This window comes from Cryptomeria japonica, unplaced genomic scaffold, assembly GCF_030272615.1.
Source record: "Cryptomeria japonica unplaced genomic scaffold, Sugi_1.0 HiC_scaffold_24, whole genome shotgun sequence".
In the NCBI taxonomy this organism is placed as follows: domain Eukaryota; kingdom Viridiplantae; phylum Streptophyta; class Pinopsida; order Cupressales; family Cupressaceae; genus Cryptomeria; species Cryptomeria japonica.
The window spans coordinates 1,252,973-1,266,915 of NW_026728846.1; the positions used below are offsets into that span (position 1 = coordinate 1,252,973).

The window sequence follows — 13,943 nt, forward strand, 5'->3', positions numbered from 1 at the left end:
TTGTCCGATTCTCAAGCAGCCGAAGTCTGGTCATCGAATCGGGTCAAAGACCACAACTTCCGACTTTACCCACAATGCAAGTCATCGAATCGAACATCGGCCCCCGAGTCGGACTCCATGCGTATGTCAGGTCATCGGACCCAAATTCCGCCTTCCTGCGCATGGCGGGCCATCAATATCAACTCGGTCATCGGACCCAAACTCCGCCTTTTTGCGTATGGCACGCCTTCAAATCGGTCATCGGACCCAAATTCCGCCTTCCTGTGCATGGCGGGCCATCAACATCAACTCGGTCATCGGACCCAAATTCCGCCTTTCTGCGCATGGCACGCCATCAACTCGGTCATCGGACCCAAATTCCGCCTTCCTGCGCATGGCAGGTCATCGGACACAAATTCAGACCTCGCCAATATGCCTACGTATCGAATCGGTCATCGGACCCAACTTCCGACTTCATCCATACTGTAGGGTCTTTGAGGTTGGCGCGGTGCGCTCAACCCAGGGAGTCGACCCATCGAAGCATACACCTCCCCTATATAAGCTATTTGTCCGATTCCCACACCTGTGTAGTTTGCACCTCTGACCAGGACATCGACCCCAACTTCCGAACTCGACTGCAACGACGGCACCAGCGCCTTGGTGCGCACCTTGCGACGCACAGTCCCAACATTCGCCTTCCTGCACATGGCAGGTCATCGGACCCAAATTCCGACCTCGCGAGTATGCCTACATATCGAATCGGTCATCGGACCCAACTTCCGACTTCATCCATACCGTAGGGTCTTTGAGGTTGGCGCGGTGCGCTCAACCCGGGGAGTCGACCCAACGAAGCATACACCTCCCCTATATAAGCTATTTGTCCGATTCCCACACCTGTGTAGTTTGCACCTCCGATCAAGACATCGACCCCAACTTCCGAACTCGCCTCCAACGACCGAACCAGCGCCTTGGTGCGCACCTTGCAACGCACAGTGCCAACATTCGCCTTCCTGCACGTGGCAGGTCATCGGACCCAAATTCCGACCTCGCGAGTATGCCTACATATCGAATCGGTCATCGGACCCAACTTCCGACTTCATCCATACCGTAGGGTCTTTGAGGTTGGCGCGGTGCGCTCAACCCGGGGAGTCGACCCAACGAAGCATACACCTCCCCTATATAAGCTATTTGTCCGATTCCCACACCTGTGTAGCTTGCACCTCCGATCAGGACATCGACCCCAACTTCCGAACTCGACTAAAAAGACCGCACCAGCGCCTTGGTGTGCACCTTGCAACGCACAGTGTCAACATTCGCCTTCCTGCACATGGCAGGTCATCGGACCCAAATTCCGACCTCATGAGCATACCTACTAATCGAATTGGTCATCGGACCCAACTTCCGACTTCATCCATACCGTAGGGTCTTTGAGGTTGGCGCGGTGCGCTCAACCTGGGGAGTCGACCCATCGAAGCATACACCTCCCCTATATAAGCTATTTGTCCGATTCCGACACCTGTGTAGTTTGCACCTCCGCTCAGGACATCGACCCCAACTTCCGAACTCGCCTGCAACGAGCCGAACCAGCGCCTTGGTGCGCACCAAAAGTGCGCACTTTTGGAGGGCACTTTTGTGCGCTCCAAAGGTGCGCACTTTTGGAGGGCACTTTTCTGCGCTCCAAAGGTGCGCACTTTTGGAGGGCACTTTTTGGAGGGCACTTTTCTGCGCTCCAAAGGTGCGCACTTTTGGAGGGCACTTTTTGGAGGGCACTTTTCTGCGCTCCAAAGGTGCGCACTTTTGGAGGGCACTTTTTGGAGGGCACTTTTCTGCGCTCCAAAGGTGCGCACTTTTGGAGGGCACTTTTTGGAGGGCACTTTTCTGCGCTCCAAAGGTGCGCACTTTTGGAGGGCACTTTTTGGAGGGCACTTTTCTGCGCTCCAAAGGTGCGCACTTTTGGAGGGCACTTTTCTGCGCTCCAAAGGTGCGCACTTTTGGAGGGCACTTTTTGGAGGGCACTTTTCTGCGCTCCAAAGGTGCGCACTTTTGGAGGGCACTTTTTGGAGGGCACTTTTCTGCGCTCCAAAGGTGCGCACTTTTGGAGGGCACTTTTTGGAGGGCACTTTTCTGCGCTCCAAAGGTGCGCACTTTTGGAGGGCACTTTTGTGCACTCCAAAGGTGCGCACTTTTGGAGGGCACTTTTCCTGTGCTCCAAAGGTGCACACCTAGGTGAGCACCTTCGACCACACCTTGTAGCACACCAAACTCTGACTTTCGACTTCATCCGCAATGCAGGGTCTTTGAGGTTGGCGCAATGCGCACAACCAGGGGAGTCGACCCATCAAACCCAACACCTCCCCTATATAAGCTATTTGTCTGATTCTCATACATGCGTAGCCTGCAGGAGCAATTAGGACATCGACCCCAACTTTCGGCTTCTAAACGAAAACAAGGTCTTTGAGGTTGGTGTAATGCGAACAACTAGGGGAGTCAACCCATCAAACCCAACACCTCCCCTATATAAGCTATTTGTCTGATTCTCATACATGTGTAGTCTACAGGAGCAATTAGGACATCGACCCCAACTTTTGACTTCTTAACGAAAACAAGGTCTTTGAGGTTGACGTAATGCGCACAACCAGGGGAGTCGACCCATCAAACCCAACACCTCCCCTATATAAGCTATTTGTCCGATTCTCATACATGTGTAGCCTGCAGGAGCCATTAGGACATTGACCCCAACTTTTGACTTCTTAACGAAAACAAGGTCTTTGAGGTTGGCGTAATGCGCACAACCAAGGGAGTTGACCCATCAAACCCAACACCTCCCCTATATAAGCTATTTGTCTGATTCTCATACATGTGTAGCCTGCAACAACGATTAGGACATCCACCCCAACTTCTGAATTCGTCTGCGTTGACCGCACCAAAGGTGCACGCCTTGGTGCTCACCAAAATCCGACTTCCGACTTCTTCTGCTATGCGGGGTCTTTGAGGTTGGCGCAGTGCGCACAACCAGGGGAGTCAACCCACCGAATGCAACACCTCCCCTATATAAGCTATTTGTCTGATTCTCATACATGCGTAGACTGCAGCAATGATTAGGACATCCACCCCAACTTTTGACTTCTTAAACAAGACAGGGTCTTTGAAGTTGGTGCAGTGCACACAACCAGGGGAGTCGACCCATCAAACGCAACACCTCCCCTATATAAAGCTATTTGTCCGATTCTCATACGTGTAGTCTGCAGCAGCGATTAGGACATCGACCCCAACTTCCGAATTCGTTTGCATTGACCGCACCAAAGGTGCACGCCTTGGTGTGCACCCTGGAGTGCACTTTGGTGCTCACCTCGGTGCACACTTTGGTGTGCACCTCGGTGTGCACCAAAGGTGCGCACCTTGGAGCGCACCAAAGGTGTACACTTTGGAGCGCACCACATAGGGTCTTTGAGAGGTTGGCGCAGTGCGCACACCAAGGTGGGTGTTGAGGTGCGTGCCGAGGTGGGTGGGTGCTAGGGTGCGCTCCATGGTGGGTGCCAGGGTGGGTGCGTGCTAGGGTGGATTCCAAAGAGGGTCATAGGGTGGGTGCCAAGGTGGGTTGGTGATATAGTGGGTTCAAAGGTGGGTACTAGGGTGGGTTCCAAGGTGGGTCACAAGTTGGGTGCCAGGATGCGTGGGTGTTAGGTTGGGTGCCAAGGTGGGCTCCTGCGTGGGTGGGTGCTAGGGTGGGTTTCAAGGTGGACGCGAGGGCGGGTGCCAAGGTGGGTAACAAGTTGGGTGTTAGGATGGGTGAGTGCTAGAGTGGGTGCCAAGGTGGGTGGGTGCTAAGGTGGATGCCAAGGTGGTTCACAGGGTGGGTGGGTTCTAGGGTGAGTTCCAAGGTGGGTCACAGGTTCAGTGCTAGGGTGGGTGTCAAGGCGGGTGTCGAGGTGCCTGGGTGCTAGGGTGTGGATGCCAATGTGGGTCATAGGGTGGGTACTAGGGTGGGCTGCAATGTGGGTGCCAAGGTGGGTAACATGCTCGGTGGGTTCTAAATTGGGTGCCAGGGTGGGTGTGCACCCACCTTGCCCGAGGTGGGTGCCAAGGTGCCAGTGTGGGTGGGTGCTAAGGTGGATGCCAAGGTGGGTGAGAAGGTGGGTGATAGGTTGAGTGGTAGGATGGGTGGGTGCCAAGATGGGTCACAGGGTGGGTGCAAGGGTGGGTAGGTGCTAGGGTTGGTGTCAGGGTGGGTGGGTGCTAGGTTGGGTTCCAAGGTGGGTGCGAGGGTGAGTGTCAAGGTGGGTCACAGGTTAGGTGCTAGGATGGGTGAGTGCTAGGGTGCAAAGGTGCCAGGGTGGGTGCTAGGATGGGTCGATGCTAGGGTGAGTGGCAAGGTGGGTCCACAAGTGTCAAGGTGGGTGCCGAGGTGGGTGCCAAGTCGGCGACTGCTATGGTGGATGCCAAGGTGGGTCACGGGGTGGGTGCCAAGTTGCTAGGTTGGGTTCCAAGGTGGGTGCCAACGTGGGTGCTAGGGTGCGTGGGTTAAAGGGTGTGTCACAACGTGGGTGCCAGGATGGGTGCGCACCCACACTGGCCAAGACGGGTGCGGGTGCAAGGTTGGGTTCCAAGCCCGGTCACAGGCTGGGTGCTAGGATGGGTGGGTGCCAAGGTGGGCACCAGGGTGGGTGCACCCACCCTGGCCAAGGTGGGTCACGGGGTGGGTCCTAGGGTGGGTAACGGGGTGGGTACTAAGGTGCGTGCCAAGGTGGGTCATAGGGTGGGTGCCAAGGTGGGCACCAGGGTGGGTGTGCACCAACCCTAGCCAGGGTAGGTCACGGGGTGGTTGTCGGGGTGGGCGTCAAGGAGCCAAGGTGGGTGGCAAGTAGCCAAGTTGCGTGCCAAGGTGGGTGTCGGGGTGGGTGCCAAGGATCCAAGGTGGGTGCCAAGGAACCAAGGTGGGTGTCTGGGTGGGTGCCGAGGTGGGAGCCAGGGTGGGTCCCAAGGTGAGTGCAAAGGTGGGTGCCAGGGTCAAGGTGAGTGCCAATGTGGGTTCCAAGGTGCCAGGGTCAGGGTGAGTGCCAATGTGGGTTCAAAGGTGCTAAGTTGGGTGCGAGGTTGGGTGCGAGGGTGGGTGGGTGCCAAGGTGTGCTAGGTGGAAGCCCGGGTGGGTCGGCATCCCATGGGTGTCGAGTTGGGTGCCTGATGGGTGCTTCTTGTCAAGTTTTAGTCGTCGGGACTCATTTCGAGCCTTAGAGGTCGTTTCTTGTCCGGTTGCCCTGTCTTCGACCTGGGAACCCAATTTTGGTCCTCGGGTCCCATTTTTTTTTGTCTCGCATCCCACTTTTGGCCTGTGGCCTTTTCGGGGTCGATTCTCGTTTTGGGCATCAGAGCATGTTTCTTCTCCTAAAACCCAATATTTGTTTATTAAGTCTCGGAACACATTTTTGTTCTCGTGGACCCATCATGGGTCTTGGAACGCATTTGTGGTCCTTGGGTCCCATTTTGCATCCCGAAACTTGTGTTTTGGTGCTTGATCCCTATTTTGGGTGCCCACCTTGCACCAAGTGCGCACCCGGGGCAAACCGAGCGCCTTGGTGCACCGGGGCAAGATCGAGCGTGCACCCGAGGCGCCCCGAACATGCACCAAGGTGCACTCGGCCCACATGTGAGCGCAGGTCGTTGCGCCCGAGGTGGTGTGTGGGCACCGCGTTGCAGACGGGACACTGCACGCACACGACGCCCCCTCCAGGTGCACGCACGTAGGCCGGGCCGGGTGCACACCCGACGCCCTAGCAAGGTGCGCGCACCCGGGCAGGGCTCACACTTGGCGAACGGGGCGCACTTCGCGAGGGAGGGTGTGCACCTCGACGGGGGTGGGTGGCCGGGGTGGATTCGCACGTGGGTCGCGGTTTGCTAAGTACACACTGCGACAAGCTCATAACGGGTGCGATCATACCAGCGTTAGTGCACCGGATCCCATCAGAACTCCGCAGTTAAGCGCGCTTGGGCCGGAGTAGTACTGGGATGGGTGACCTCCCGGGAAGTCCCGGTGTTGCACCCTTTTTTAGTTTTTCGCCGGGCGTCGCAATGCTATTTGAATAAACCTTTTGCCCGTTTGCGTTCTCGTCGGGGCCGGGCCGGGCCGGGGTGCGCTGCCCGCACTACCGCGCGCGCGGGGGCGACACCGAGCGCGCACCCGAGGCGCCCCGAGCACACAGGCCACGGTGCAACCCGGGCGTTGTGCGCGCACCCCGGTGCGCCCGAGGTGCTGCGCGCGCACCCAGGTGAAATCGGTGTGCACCTCGGCCAGTGCGCGCTCGGTCGAGTCGCGCACGTTGGCCAAGGTGCACGGTGATGTTTCTTACTCTAAGGTTCCGCACCAGACGCCCGGGACAGGTGAGCGAAGCTGGGCGGGGCCGGGTGCGCGGCCGGGGCAGGTGCACGCAGCTGGAGAGAGCTTTGGAGCACACTTCGGAGCGCACCAATGATGCGCTCCATTCAAAAGTTTCCTGAAAAGGCAAAAAAAGTTGAGATTATAGAATTTCCCACTTGAGAGATTGTAAAAAAAAAAAATTTAAAATGAAGGAAACGCGGGTGCCAAGGTGTGCGCAGCCCAGCCAAGGTGTGCGCACCAAGGCGCCCACCCTGGCGAAGGTGCACGCAAGGTGCGCACCCGAGGCAAACCGGACAATTAACCCAACTTTCGACTTCGCGCGCACCTTGGAGCGCACTTCGGAGCGCTCCTTGGTGCGCACCAATCTTGGGCACCTCGGAGTGCACCATGGCGCCCACCAAGGTGCGCACCCGGGGCAAACCGAGCTCCGACTTCGTGCGCACCTTGGAGCGCACGAAAGGTGCGCACCATGGCGCCCACCAAGGTGCGCAGCCCAGCCAAGGCGTGCGCATCAAGGTGCGCACCCTGGCGAAGGTGCGCACCCGGGGCAAACCGAGCTCCGACTTCGTGCGCACCTTGGAGCGCACAAAAGGTGCGCAACCCAGCCAAGGTGTGCGCACCCCGGTCAAACCGAGCTCCGAATCGTGCGCACCAGAGGTGCACGCCATCGTGCGCACCTTGGAGCACACTTCGGAGCCCTCCTTGGTGCGCGCCGATGTTGCGCACCTCGGAGCGCACCCGGGGAAAACAATGCAATTAACCCGACTTTCGACTTCGTGGGCACCTCGGAGCGCTCTCGGGTTCGCACCTCGGAGCACACCGAGGTGCGCACCTTTGATGCGCTGCCTTCACCAATTTCCAGAAAAGGCAAGAAAACATTGAGAAGGTGTGCGCACCGAGGTGCCCACCCTGGCGAAGGTGCACGCGAGGTGCGCACCCGGGGCAAACCGGGCTCCGACTTCGTGCACGCCGCACCTTGGAGCACACTTCGGAGCGCTCCTTGGTGCGCACCAGGGCGCGCAACCCAGCCGAGGTGCCCACCCCGGCGAAGGTGCACGCGAGGTGCGCACCCGGGGCAAACCGGGCTCCGACTTCGTGCACGCCATGGTGCCCACCGCGGCGAAGGTGCACGCGAGGTGCGCACCCGGGGCAAACCGGGCTCCGACTTCGTGCACGCCGCACCTTGGAGCACACTTCGGAGCGCTCCTTGGTGCGCACCATGGTGCCCACCAGGGCGCGCAACCCCGCCGAAGGTGCACGCGAGGTGCGCACCCGGGGCAAACCGGGCTCCGACTTCGTGCACGCCGCACCTTGGAGCACACTTCGGAGCGCTCCTTGGTGCGCACCATGGTGCCCACCAGGGCGCGCAACCCCGCCGAAGGTGCACGCGAGGTGCGCACCCGGGGCAAACCGGGCTCCGACTTCGTGCACGCCATGGTGCGCACCGCGGCGAAGGTGCGCACCCGGGGCAAACCGGGCTCCGACTTCGTGCACGCCGCACCTTGGAGCACACTTCGGAGCGCTCCTTGGTGCGCACCAGGGCGCGCAACCCAGCCGAGGTGCCCACCCCGGCGAAGGTGCACGCGAGGTGCGTACCCGGGGCAAACCGGGCTCCGACTTCGTGCACGCCGCACCTTGGAGCACACTTCGGAGCGCTCCTTGGTGCGCACCATGGTGCCCACCAGGCCGCGCAACCCAGCCAAGGTGTGCGCACCAAGGTGCACGCGAGGTGCGCACCCGGGGCAAACCGGGGTCCGACTTCGTGCACGCCGCACCTTGGAGCACACATCGGGGCGCTCCCGGGTTCGCACCGGCGTTGCGCACCGTGGTGGGCACCTCGGAGCACACCAAGGTGGGCAGCGAGGTGCGCACCTTTGATGCGATGCCTTCACTAATTTCCATAAAAGGCAAAAAAAAAACGAGATTTTAAAATTTCCGTTTTGAAAGATAGTGAGAAAAAGGGAATGCTGGTGCCATCTTGAGCCCGCCCTGGTGCGCAGCCCAGCCAAGGTGTGCGCACCAAGGTGCCCACCCTGGCGAAGGTGCGCGCCCGGGCAATTAACCCAACTTCCAACTTCGCGCGCGCCAGGGTGGGAGCGCACCCAACAACCGGGCCTGGGAAGAGCCAATGCGAGAAACCCCACCAAACGCTCTGACAAAAAAAGAGGGGGCGCTCCAGTAACCCCGCTTCGGAGCGCACCCTGGGCAAACCCAGCCAAGGTGCCCACCCCGGCCAAGGTGCAGGCGAGGTGCGCACCCGGGGCAAACCGGGCTCCGACAACGTGCACGCCGCACCTTGGAGCACACTTCGTAGCGCTCCCGGGTGCGCACCTCAGAGCACACCAAGGTGGGCAGCGAGGTGCGCACCTTTGATGCGCTGCCTTCACTAATTTCCAGAAAAGGCAAAAAAAAAAGGAGATTTTAAAATTTCCGTTTTGAAAGATAGTGAAAAAAACGGAACGCGCGTGCCATCTTGAGCCCGCCCTGGTGCGCAGCCCAGGTAAGGTGCCCACCCTGGCAAAGGTGCGCACCCGGGCAATTAACCCTACTTCCGACTTCGTGCGCGCCAGGGTGGCAACCGGGCCTCGGAAGAGCCAATGCGAGAAACCCCACCAAACGCTCCGACAAAAAAAGAGGCGGCGCTCCAATAACCCCGCTTCGGAGCGCAGCCGGGGCAAACCCAGCCAAGGTGCCCACCCCGACGAAGGTGCACGCGAGGTGCGCACCCGGGGCAAACCGGGCTCCGACAACGTGCACGCAGCACCTTGGAGCACACTTCGAAGCACTCCCGGGTGCCCACCGGCGTTGCGCACCGTGGTGGGCAGCGAGGTGCGCACCTTTGATGCGCTGCCTTCACTAATTTCCAGAAAAAGGCAAAAAAAAATGAGATTTTAAAATTTCCGTTTTGAAAGATAGTGAAAAAAAAGGAACGCGGGTGCCATCTTGAGCCCGCCCTGGTGCGCAGCCCAGGCAAGGCATGCGCACCAAGGTGCCCACCCGAGGTGCACACCCGGGGCAAACCGGGCTCCGACTTCGTGCAGGCCGCACCTTGGAGCACACTTCGGAGCGCTCCTTGGTGCGCACCATGGTGCCCACCAGGGCGCGCAACCCAGCCAAGGTCTGCACACTAAGGTGCCCACCCCGGCGAAGGTGCACGCGAGGTGCGCACCCGGGGCAAACCGGGCTCCGACTTCGTGCACGCCATGGTGCCCACCGCGGCGAAGGTGCACGCGAGGTGCGCACCCGGGGCAAACCGGGCTCCGACTTCGTGCACGCCGCACCTTGGAGCACACTTCGGAGCGCTCCTTGGTGCGCACCATGGTGCCCACCAGGGCGCGCAACCCAGCCAAGGTGTGCGCACCAAGGTGCACGCGAGGTGCGCACCCGGGGCAAACCGGGGTCCGACTTCGTGCACGCCGCACCTTGGAGCACACATCGGAGCGCTCCCAGGTTCGCACCAGCGTTGCGCACCTTTGATGCGCTGCCTTCACTAATTTCCAGAAAAGGCAAAAAAAAACGATATTTTAAAATTTCCGTTCTGAAAGATAGTGAAAAAAACGGAACGCGGGTGCCATCTTGAGCCCTTCCTGGTGCGCAGCCCAGGCAAGTTGTGCGCACCAAGGTGCCCACCCTGGCGGAGGTGCGCGCCCGGGGCAAACCGGGCTCCGACTTCGTGCACTGCATGGTGCCCACCAAGGCGCGCAACCCAGCCAAGGTGCCCACCGCAGCGAAGGTGCACGCGAGGTGCACACCCGGGGCAAACCGGGCTCCGACTTCGTGCACGCCGCACCTTGGAGCACACTTCAGAGCGCTCCTTGGTGCGCACCAGGGCGCGCAACCCAGCCGAGGTGCCCACCCCGGCGAAGGTGCACGCGAGGTGCGCACCCGGGGCAAACCGGGCTCCGACTTCGTGCACGCCATGGTGCCCACCGCGGCGAAGGTGCGCACCCGGGGCAAACCGGGCTCCGACTTCGTGCACGCCGCACCTTGGAGCACACTTCGGAGCGCTCCTTGGTGCGCACCATGGTGCCCACCAGGCCGCGCAACCCAGCCAAGGTGTGCGCACCAAGGTGCACGCGAGGTGCGCACCCGGGGCAAACCGGGGTCCGACTTCGTGCACGCCGCACCTTGGAGCACACATCGGGGCGCTCCCGGGTTCGCACCGGCGTTGCGCACCGTGGTGGGCACCTCGGAGCACACCAAGGTGGGCAGCGAGGTGCGCACCTTTGATGCGATGCCTTCACTAATTTCCATAAAAGGCAAAAAAAAAACGAGATTTTAAAATTTCCGTTTTGAAAGATAGTGAGAAAAAGGGAATGCTGGTGCCATCTTGAGCCCGCCCTGGTGCGCAGCCCAGCCAAGGTTTGCGCACCAAGGTGCCCACCCTGGCGAAGGTGCGCGCCCGGGCAATTAACCCAACTTCCAACTTCGCGCGCGCCAGGGTGGGAGCGCACCCAACAACCGGGCCTGGGAAGAGCCAATGCGAGAAACCCCACCAAACTCTCTGACAAAAAAAGAGGGGGCGCTCCAGTAACCCCGCTTCGGAGCGCACCCTGGGCAAACCCAGCCAAGGTGCCCACCCCGGCCAAGGTGCAGGCGAGGTGCGCACCCGGGGCAAACCGGGCTCCGACAACGTGCACGCCGCACCTTGGAGCACACTTCGTAGCGCTCCCGGGTGCGCACCTCAGAGCACACCAAGGTGGGCAGCGAGGTGCGCACCTTTGATGCGCTGCCTTCACTAATTTCCAGAAAAGGCAAAAAAAAAAGGAGATTTTAAAATTTCCGTTTTGAAAGATAGTGAAAAAAACGGAACGCGCGTGCCATCTTGAGCCCGCCCTGGTGCGCAGCCCAGGTAAGGTGCCACCCTGGCAAAGGTGCGCACCCGGGCAATTAACCCTACTTCCGACTTCGTGCGCGCCAGGGTGGCAACCGGGCCTCGGAAGAGCCAATGCGAGAAACCCCACCAAACGCTCCGACAAAAAAAGAGGCGGCGCTCCAATAACCCCGCTTCGGAGCGCAGCCGGGGCAAACCAAGCCAAGGTGCCCACCCCGACGAAGGTGCACGCGAGGTGCGCACCCGGGGCAAACCGGGCTCCGACAACGTGCACGCAGCACCTTGGAGCACACTTCGAAGCACTCCCGGGTGCCCACCGGCGTTGCGCACCGTGGTGGGCAGCGAGGTGCGCACCTTTGATGCGCTGCCTTCACTAATTTCCAGAAAAAGGCAAAAAAAAATGAGATTTTAAAATTTCCGTTTTGAAAGATAGTGAAAAAAAAGGAACGCGGGTGCCATCTTGAGCCCGCCCTGGTGCGCAGCCCAGGCAAGGCATGCGCACCAAGGTGCCCACCCGAGGTGCACACCCGGGGCAAACCGGGCTCCGACTTCGTGCAGGCCGCACCTTGGAGCACACTTCGGAGCGCTCCTTGGTGCGCACCATGGTGCCCACCAGGGCGCACCCGAGGCAAACCGGGCTCCGACTTCGTGCACGCCGCACCTTGGAGCACACATCGGAGCGCTCCCAGGTTCGCACCAGCGTTGCGCACCTTTGATGCGCTGCCTTCACTAATTTCCAGAAAAGGCAAAAAAAAACGATATTTTAAAATTTCCGTTCTGAAAGATAGTGAAAAAAACGGAACGCGGGTGCCATCTTGAGCCCTTCCTGATGCGCAGCCCAGGCAAGTTGTGCGCACCAAGGTGCCCACCCTGGCGGAGGTGCGCGCCCGGGGCAAACCGGGCTCCGACTTCGTGCACTGCATGGTGCCCACCAAGGCGCGCAACCCAGCCAAGGTGCCCACCGCAGCGAAGGTGCACGCGAGGTGCGCACCCGAGGTGCACACCCGGGGCAAACCGGGCTCCGACTTCGTGCACGCCGCACCTTGGAGCACACTTCAGAGCGCTCCTTGGTACGCACCAGGGCGCGCAACCCAGCCAAGGTGCTCACACCCGGCGAAGGTGCACGCGAGGTGCGCACCCGGGGCAAACCGGGCTCGGACTTCGTGCACGCCGCACCTTGGAGCACACATCGGAGCGCTCCCGGGTTCGCACCAGCATTGCGCACCTTTGATGCGCTGCCTTCACTAATTTCCAGAAAAGGCAAAAAAAAGAAAAAAATGAGATTTTAAAATTTCCGTTTTGAAAGATAGTGAAAAAAACGGAACGCGGGTGCCATCTTGAGCCCGCCCTGGTGTGCAGCCCAGGCAAGTTGTGCGCACCAAGGCACCCACCCTGGCCAAGGTGGGTCACGGGGTGGGTCCTAGGGTGGGTAACGGGGTGGGTACTAAGGTGCGTGCCAAGGTGGGTCATAGGGTGGGTGCCAAGGTGGGCACCAGGGTGGGTGTGCACCAACCCTAGCCAGGGTAGGTCACGGGGTGGTTGTCGGGGTGGGCGTCAAGGAGCCAAGGTGGGTGGCAAGTAGCCAAGTTGCGTGCCAAGGTGGGTGTCGGGGTGGGTGCCAAGGATCCAAGGTGGGTGCCAAGGAACCAAGGTGGGTGTCTGGGTGGGTGCCGAGGTGGGAGCCAGGGTGGGTCCCAAGGTGAGTGCAAAGGTGGGTGCCAGGGTCAAGGTGAGTGCCAATGTGGGTTCCAAGGTGCCAGGGTCAGGGTGAGTGCCAATGTGGGTTCAAAGGTGCTAAGTTGGGTGCGAGGTTGGGTGCGAGGGTGGGTGGGTGCCAAGGTGTGCTAGGTGGAAGCCCGGGTGGGTCGGCATCCCATGGGTGTCGAGTTGGGTGCCTGATGGGTGCTTCTTGTCAAGTTTTAGTCGTCGGGACTCATTTCGAGCCTTAGAGGTCGTTTCTTGTCCGGTTGCCCTGTCTTCGACCTGGGAACCCAATTTTGGTCCTCGGGTCCCATTTTTTTTTGTCTCGCATCCCACTTTTGGCCTGTGGCCTTTTCGGGGTCGATTCTCGTTTTGGGCATCAGAGCATGTTTCTTCTCCTAAAACCCAATATTTGTTTATTAAGTCTCGGAACACATTTTTGTTCTCGTGGACCCATCATGGGTCTTGGAACGCATTTGTGGTCCTTGGGTCCCATTTTGCATCCCGAAACTTGTGTTTTGGTGCTTGATCCCTATTTTGGGTGCCCACCTTGCACCAAGTGCGCACCCGGGGCAAACCGAGCGCCTTGGTGCACCGGGGCAAGATCGAGCGTGCACCCGAGGCGCCCCGAACATGCACCAAGGTGCACTCGGCCCACATGTGAGCGCAGGTCGTTGCGCCCGAGGTGGTGTGTGGGCACCGCGTTGCAGACGGGACACTGCACGCACACGACGCCCCCTCCAGGTGCACGCACGTAGGCCGGGCCGGGTGCACACCCGACGCCCTAGCAAGGTGCGCGCACCCGGGCAGGGCTCACACTTGGCGAACGGGGCGCACTTCGCGAGGGAGGGTGTGCACCTCGACGGGGGTGGGTGGCCGGGGTGGATTCGCACGTGGGTCGCGGTTTGCTAAGTACACACTGCGACAAGCTCATAACGGGTGCGATCATACCAGCGTTAGTGCACCGGATCCCATCAGAACTCCGCAGTTAAGCGCGCTTGGGCCGGAGTAGTACTGGGATGGGTGACCTCCCGGGAAGTCCCGGTGTTGCACCCT

At 60.1% G+C, this 13,943-nt stretch overlaps 2 non-coding genes across 2 annotated transcripts; both read left to right on the forward strand.

Moving 5' to 3' along the window:
• The first annotated feature begins 5,900 nt into the window (after positions 1-5,900).
• Positions 5,901-6,019, forward strand: LOC131861319 (5S ribosomal RNA). Its single transcript, XR_009360394.1, has one exon. It is a non-coding gene; the product is annotated as a 5S ribosomal RNA (ribosomal RNA).
• Positions 6,020-13,824: 7,805 nt separating this feature from the next.
• Positions 13,825-13,943, forward strand: LOC131861328 (5S ribosomal RNA). Its single transcript, XR_009360403.1, has one exon. It is a non-coding gene; the product is annotated as a 5S ribosomal RNA (ribosomal RNA).